Source organism: Chiloscyllium plagiosum, chromosome 7 (assembly GCF_004010195.1).
Source record: "Chiloscyllium plagiosum isolate BGI_BamShark_2017 chromosome 7, ASM401019v2, whole genome shotgun sequence".
NCBI classification, from domain to species: domain Eukaryota; kingdom Metazoa; phylum Chordata; class Chondrichthyes; order Orectolobiformes; family Hemiscylliidae; genus Chiloscyllium; species Chiloscyllium plagiosum.
The window spans coordinates 64,778,896-64,786,841 of record NC_057716.1 but is presented as its reverse complement, the minus strand read 5'-3'; the positions used below and the strand labels follow the sequence as shown (position 1 = coordinate 64,786,841).

Here is a 7,946-nt window from a genome sequence, read left to right as displayed (position 1 = left end):
CCCTTCATAAATTCATGCTGACTCTGACCTATCCTGTTACTGCTATCCAGATGTGTCGTAATTTCATCCTTTATAATAGACTCCAGCATCTTTCCCACCACTGAGGTCAGACTAACTGGTCTATAATTTCCTGCTTTCTCTCTCCCACCTTTCTTAAAAAGTGGTACAACATTAGCCACCCTCCAATACGCAGGAACTGATCCCGAATCTATTGAACTCTGGAAAATAATCACCAACGCATCCACGATTTCTCGAGCCACCTCCTTCAGTACCCTGGGATGTAGACCATCAGGTCCCGGGGACTTATCAAACTTCAGACCTAACAGTCTCTCCAACACCAATTCCTGGCAAATATATATTCCCTTAAGTTCAGGACCTTCAGCCACTGTTACCTCAGGGAGATTGCTTGTGTCTTCCCCAGTGAACAATTCTTCTGCCATTTCTTTTTTCCCCATAATATATTCCCCTGTTTCTGTCTTCAAGGGCCCAATTTTAGTCTTAACCATTCTCTTGCCTTTCACATACAGAGGGAGGAATACAATGATATGGCTGTAGAGAAGGTGCACAAACACCGAGATCAACAACAAATTTTAAACCTGAGAGATCCATTCCTGATGAAGGGCTTTTATCTGAAACATTGATTTTTCCTGCTCCTCGGATGCTGCCTGACCAGCTGTGCTTTTCCAGCACCACTCTAATCTTGAGTCTAATCTCCAGCAGCTGCAGTACCCACTTCTGCCTAGGTCCATTCAGAAGTCTAATAACAGTGGGAAGAAGCTATTCTTGAATCTGTTGGTTTGTGTGTTTAAGCTTTTGAATCTTCTGCCCGAAGTTGAAAGTGATTATAACCAGGGTGGGAGGGGTCTTTGATTATGTTTGCTGCCTTTCTGAGGTAGTAAGAAGTATATATTGAGTCAATGAATAGAAATTTAACTTGTGAGATGGACTGGGCTGTGTTCATAACTTTTGAATCCAGATTCCTGGATACTTCAGCCTGTGAAGTCAGTTTGTTTTGGTAATACCATAGGTATAAGGATTATTGTCCTCATAAAACCCAATTTTATTGTGCTAGCAACACCATGCTATTATGCAAATAGATATAAGCATACATTAAATCTTTTTACCTTAGCTTTCACCTCAGACTTTCTCCACAGAGAATTCACAAGACGCAGCATATCCTTTATCCTGGAAGTAACTCATCTGATATTGAAATCCACATTAAAACTAAGCCTAATTATGGTGAGGCTTAGTGCTAGGCTCAGTTACAACTCCTGGCTATTGGAAAAAAAACAATATTATTATTTTTAACTCATACTCAATGTAGGAGGTATTTATTAATGAAAATGAATGTTTTATTTGAATTACAATTTAACTAGCAATCTTAGCAATTGTGATAATTTATCAAAAAGGCACACTTTTCATAATTTTGAGACATTATACTACTGCAAATAAATACCTCAGGAGGAAAAGTCAGCTTTTGTGATTAACTTGCAAGTACATCAGGTATGAGAAGATCTAGGCAACAAATTTTTAACAAAGCCCCCAAACTATACATGATTATCACAGTTTATTCAGCTTATTTGTATTTATGAAACATAGTTTATTTGTATTTATGAATATCACATCGCTTGATTAACCTGTACATGTTGGTTCTGATGGAGGTAGCATGCAAACTTCAGTTTTAAACTTGTTTACGTGAAAGCCAACCTGTATCTCTTAAAAGGATGGTGAATGGCTGCAGCAGATGCTAGAACTGGGTTTGCAAAAGAACATTTGGGTAAGAACAACGCTAATTGATAGCACATGAAAGAGATTTCAAGGTTTTACGATTCTGCATTAAACAGCCAGGAGACCATTCAGAAACACTTTAAGACGACATTGGGAATAGCTAGCCATGATGATCAATGCCAGAAATATAGCCCAAGGAACAGGATGCAGTGCTGCAAGTATTCAGCATTAGTAAACACATCTTTGAATGCCATAGCCTATCAACTGCACAGCTAGCCATAACATCCAGGCACTTTTCATCACAAGCACTGACATATATTCTCTTTTGTAACACAAATGATGCATAACAGGGAGAAGCAGGAGCCTAAAGGCAGGGCACAGACACACCTGCATACTCTCAAAACCACCGAAGAGATAGTGTTTGTAATTATTAGAGACACAAATGAACGGCCATGGATAGCAGCAATGCTGAACCAAAGCTGCTTAAACCTAAACCTTCGATTTGGATCGTACTTCACACTCATCCCACAATCTCTCCCCGGTTAGAGGTTGCTGACAGTATAAATATACATCCTTTCATTCTCAACCTCCCCTCTATTTACCACAATCCTTTCTCTTTTCAGATATCCACATGGACAGGCAATGAAGAGAATCATGAGAAAGAAGCTTCATCACTCCATCTTACATCCATCAGAGCAGATATGGAAACAGCTCGAACATTGGAGAATTGTTCAGATCTGCACATGTTGAGATCCTAGGCTCAAGTGGCTTGCAGTCTGGGAAAGGGACAAAGGAAGTGCAGATGCCAGCTCATCAAAGACAAGGTCACTTACAAATCCTTAGAAAGAACAATTTGAAGTCTTCGGTGGTGTGCTTACTGAAGGCTGTTAGGTAAGCAAACTGAAATGCTTGTTGCAATGACATACCTGCCAAATGGTTTGTGGTCACTGTCAAGGAGCCTGGAGGAGTCAGGTATGAGACTATGCAGAGAACGTAGAACTCTGCCCTTTTAAATGTGGATGTCCGAAAGTACTTTCGCTTGAAATATAACTATTCTTGTAATGTTGTGTGACCTTTTTATTTTATTCTTTCATGCAATGAGTGTGACCCTGAGAAGGTTAGTAAAAGGTTGACCTGAATGGCTTGCTAGGCTATTTCAAAGGGCAGTCAACCATAATACTGTCAATCTGGAGTTATGTTTCGGGCCAGATCTTGTAAACCTGGCAGATTTCCACCCCTAAAGGACATTAGTGAATTACTTTTTTTTAAACTGACAGTCAATAACAGTTTCATGCTGATCATTATTGAGTCTAGATTTCTGTCCCAGATTTATTAATTGAATGCAAACTTCACCAGCTGTCATTGTGTGATTTGAACCCATGTCCCTGGAGCATTAGCCCGTCCTCTAGATTACTAGTCCAGCAATATTACAATTACACCATTGTCTCCTACAGCAGGGATGTCTTTTGCTTGTGCTGCAATGAAAACTGAGAGATCAGCCATCAGGTGCTGCATCATGCTTGGGTCCATAAATTTGCTATTGTTGAATGACAAATTGGGTTGTGTTCACAAGTACAGTGGTAGGATAGACTGTGCCAGACCAGTCAAAAAGGCTTTGGTTGCGGGTCTCTCCTCTTCCTCCTTCAGTATCTCTTCTCATTCCTCCACAGCTAACCACAATGTATCTGGTGGTAAGGACTAGATGCTTATGATGTTGAGGTTGTGCAAAATGCAGCAGACCACAATGTACCACGACATTTGCTCTGATGACTACTGCAGGGCTCCCTCAGAGTAGACCAAGGAATGTGGAACCATGACTCAGCAAGTTACCAATTTGTTCAATGATATCTAGTGTGGCTGCATGGTTTTCAGTATTTCCATTCTGCCTATGTGCATGAGGGTTAAGTATCAAGAGTCAGAGTCAGAGTCATTGGCCTGAAGGTTAGTGGATAGTATTGTCATCCAGTAGCTGCTGTTTCATTGGGTGAAGTGGTTTAAATGTAAACCAGCCATGTTGAATGATTGAAGGCTTTTGATACAACATTTTGTAATTATACACTTCATTAGCATGACACAATGTGTACAAAAGTATGGAATCAAAGAGATGATGGGTTATTGGAGGGTTGAATATGGTGCTCGTAGAGCATAGCTTGAGATGGGAAGAATGGGAAAGACTTTTGAAACTCACCTTTGAAATGTTTCCCTCATCCAAACTAGGTTTTCTAGACACATCTGAGGTGCTGTGAATCACGAGTGATTTAAAAATTGGCCTGACTCCATAAAATTTACCAACAACTGGAATGGGGTCATGAATCTTGGAATCTGGGCTGGCTGCCACTTTCACTCCTCCATGGAGTCTCTTGACTCCATGAAAATCCAGCCCTATATGGAAAACATTGAGAAGCTGGAAGTTATAAAATGATATTAGATCAATAATATAAAAGCGCCACTTTATTTAGATCTTAAAATGACAATTGCACTGTCAACATGTATTATTATCCTTAATTATGGCTTTAGCAGACAGTATTAGCATCCTGCGAACATGTAATTCCTTATATTCATAAAATGGCTGCAATTCTTACAATGACAAGCTATGTCCTTCCCTTTCCAAGGGAAAAGATACTATATTGCAATAATTTTCTCTACAAGTTTGATTTACATTTCAGAACCAAACCAAAGTATTTTGATTTAGTTTATTTCTACTTACCAGAATATTTTCATAAACTAGTATTACACTTCCACACCTCCGCCCTTGAACCCCACCCCCCCAATCGCCACCAGGACAGAACCCCACTGGTCCTCACCTTCCACCCACCAACCTCCAGATACATCGTATCATCCTCCGTCATTTCCGCCACCTCCAAACAGACCCCACCACCAGGGATATATTTCCCTCCCAACCCCTATCAGCGTTCTGGAGAGACCACTCCCTCCGCGACTCCCTCATCAGGTCCACACTCCCCACCAACCCAACCTCCACTCCCGGCACCTTCCCCTGCAACCGCAAGAAGTGCAAAACTTGCGCCCACACCTCCCCCCTCAACTCCCTCCAAGGCCCCAATGGATCCTTCCATATAATTCGCAAATTCACCTGCACCTCCATACACATCATTTACTGTATCCATTGCACCTGATGTGGTCTCCTCTACATTGGGGAGACAGGCCGCCTACTTGCGGAACGTTTCAGAGAACACCTCTGGGACACCCGCACCAACCAACCCAACCGCCCTGTGGCTGAACATTTTAACCACCCCTCCCACTCCACCAAGGACATGCCAGTCATTGGCCTCCTCCATCGCCAGACCCTGACCACACGACGTCTGGAGGAAGAGCGCCTCATCTTCTGCCTAGGAACCCTCCAACCACACGGGATGAATGTAGATTTCTCTAGCTTCCTCATTTCCCCTCCCCCCACCTTATCTCAGTCCCAATTCCCGAATTCAGCACTGCCCGCTTGACCTGCAATCTTCTTCCCGACCTCTCCAGCCTATTACCCACCCACTCTCCGGCCTATCACCCTCACCCTCACCTCCTTCCATCTATCGTATTCCCAGTGCCCCTCCCCCAAATTCCCTTTCCCCTACCCTTTATCTCAGCCCGCTTGGCACACCAGCCTCATTCCTGAAGAAGGGCTTATGCCCGAAACGTCGATTCTCCTGCTCCTCGAATGCTGCCTGGCCTGCTGTGTTTTTCCAGCACCACATTTTTCAAACCAAGCTAACTTAATCAGGGTAGTTTTCACTGTACACTTACCAAAACAGAATGCAAAGTTCTGGTCTGAGCTGCCTGCTTAAGAATGTTTTGAATGGTCTGGCTTAGTCCATAACAGACTGGGGGCCCTTTGCGGGATTTTAAACAATAAATGATAGGTGCTCATGTCTTTATTTCGGGTGTTGGTTGATTGGGTAGACAAAGCTTGGGACAGTAATGGCTCTTTCAGGATGTAGATGTGGTGACTTTGGAAGGTTTGCAAAAAGTGAATAAGACCAAGTTGCAAGAATTAGCAGAGAAGCTGGAATTGGAACTGTCTGCTTCTGTGAGGAAAGAAAAGATCATTACAGCAGTAGCTCATCATTTAAACTTGCTGGAGAAACCATTAGAATCTCTGGAGATGGCAAGAATTCAATTGCAAATGAAGCAGCATGAGTTAGAGGAGAGAGATAAGGAAAGGGCAGCAGAAATGAAACAGTTTGAGTTATGATTAGAAGCAGAAGAGAGGGAAAAAGAGAGAGCAGAGAAAGAACAAAAAAGAGAGCACTTTTGAACTTCAAAAACTGACACTTAAAGAGGAAAGTCAGCTTAAAAGGCTGGAGATAAAAGCTGAGGGTAGGCTTAGTGAGGAAGTAGTGTGAACTCATATGGAAGAACAGAGTTAAAACAGCAAGGCTAGCAGCTGAAGTGGCTGATGATTATGAGTTGGTCCATGAAACTCTGTTTGGCTTCCAGAAGCAATTTCAATACATGAGGGATAGAAATTGGGGCAAAGAGAAGTCCTCACATGGAAAGAGAAAAGTACATGTCAGTGAAGATCATAAGGATAACTAACAACAGGGTAAAAAAGTTAAAAGACTCCGGTGTTTTCATTGTAATAAAGTAGGCCACACGAAATCACAATGTTGGTGGTCTCGGAGAATGCCAGATGTAGGGAAACCAGACAAACCTGGACATTTTGTTTGACTAGTAACAAAAAGCACAAGGGAAGTTAGACAACTGCCTCAGAGTGTACAAGATGATCAGAGGTTGATAAAGGAGGAAGTACCAGATCTGCTTAAAAAATATACATGCAAGGGTAGAGTTTATTCACATAGGCCAGGAGTAATAGATAAGGAGGTTACAATATTAGGGGACTCAGGATCCTCTCAGCCTGTAATGCTGAGGGATGAGGAGATATGCTCTCCTGAGAGACTAGTGCCAGAGAAGGTACTGGTAACAGGAATTCATGGTGCGACAAAAAGTGCTCAATTATGTAAAGTGAGGCTAGAGAATCCTGAGTAGAGTGGAGAATTTGTGGTTGGAGTACTGGGCAAACTCTCAGCTTCAGCAATACAATTTGTCCTTGCAAATGATACAGCTGATTCACCAACAGGCATGCTACCTCCTCTAGTTGAAAAGCCAGTGGAGACGCAGGCAACTGAAGACATGGAGAATGCTTATCCAGGAATTTTCCCTGATTGTGTGATCACAAGATCACAGAGGCACAGGCTGAAACAGCAGAGATCAAAAGGCACAGATAAGTAGGCTGACATAGTGTTATCTGTTCAAAGAATGTTTCGGATAAGTGGAACAGAGACGGAGCAAATAGACAAACATGCCAGTATTTTTAGCTCTAAGTTGATTGAATTACAGCAGAAAGATTAGGAGTTAAAACAGTTATATCAAAAGGCATTTACTGAGAAAGAAAGTGAATACAATCCTGTATGTTATTACTTAACAAATGGTGTCTTAATGAGGGAATGGAGACCATTACACATTCAAGCAGATGAGAAATGGGCAGAGATTCATCAAACTGTTTTGCCAGTAGGGTATAGAAAGGAGGTGCTGAGAGTGGCACATGAGCTACCACTTAGAGCTCATTTAGGGGTGAGGAAAACATAGGCTAAAACATAAAGACATTTTTACTGGCCTGGACTACACAAAGATGTAGGTAAACTTTGCCAGACGTGCCATACATGTCAGCTAATCAGAAAACCACAGGCAGTAATGAAGCCTGCACCTTTAATACCTATTCCAGTATTTGAGGAACCTTTCACAAGTGTCTTGATTGATTGCGCAGATCCTCTACCTCAAACAATTAGTGGGAATAAGTATTTATTAACAATAATGGATGTGTCAAGTGGATTTCTAGAGGCAATCCCATTATGCAACATCACAGTGTTGTAGAAGATTTTTTTTTTAAACGAGATACAGACTGCCAATAGATCAAGCATCAAACTTCGTATCCAAACTACTCAAGGAAATTATGGATAACTTGGGAATAAAGCAATTCAAATCTACTGCATACCATCTGGAATCACAGGGAGTACTTGAGAGATGGCATCAAACACTGAAGACCATGTTGAGGGTTCATTGTTAAGATTATCCAGATGATTGGGATAAGGGAATTACGTTTGTACATTTTGCAATCAGAGATGCACCAAATGAATCGACCAAATTCAGTCCATTTGAATTAATTTTTGGGCATGAAGTAAGAGGACCATTAAAGCTGATAAAGGAGAAAT

At 41.7% G+C, this 7,946-nt stretch overlaps 1 protein-coding gene across 5 annotated transcripts in view; it reads right to left on the bottom strand.

Moving 5' to 3' along the window:
- The window catches only part of b3galt1b (UDP-Gal:betaGlcNAc beta 1,3-galactosyltransferase, polypeptide 1b), a 160,704-nt gene that overhangs the window by 34,051 nt on the left and 118,707 nt on the right, over positions 1-7,946 (bottom strand). For all 5 annotated transcript variants that reach the window (XR_006312155.1, XM_043693922.1, XM_043693920.1 and 2 more), the window contains 2 exons: positions 3,917-4,110; positions 1,125-1,275 (listed from right to left, as the gene is read on the bottom strand). The gene's annotated coding sequence lies outside the window, so the exon portion shown is untranslated. The remainder of the gene's footprint in view (positions 1-1,124; positions 1,276-3,916; positions 4,111-7,946) is intronic.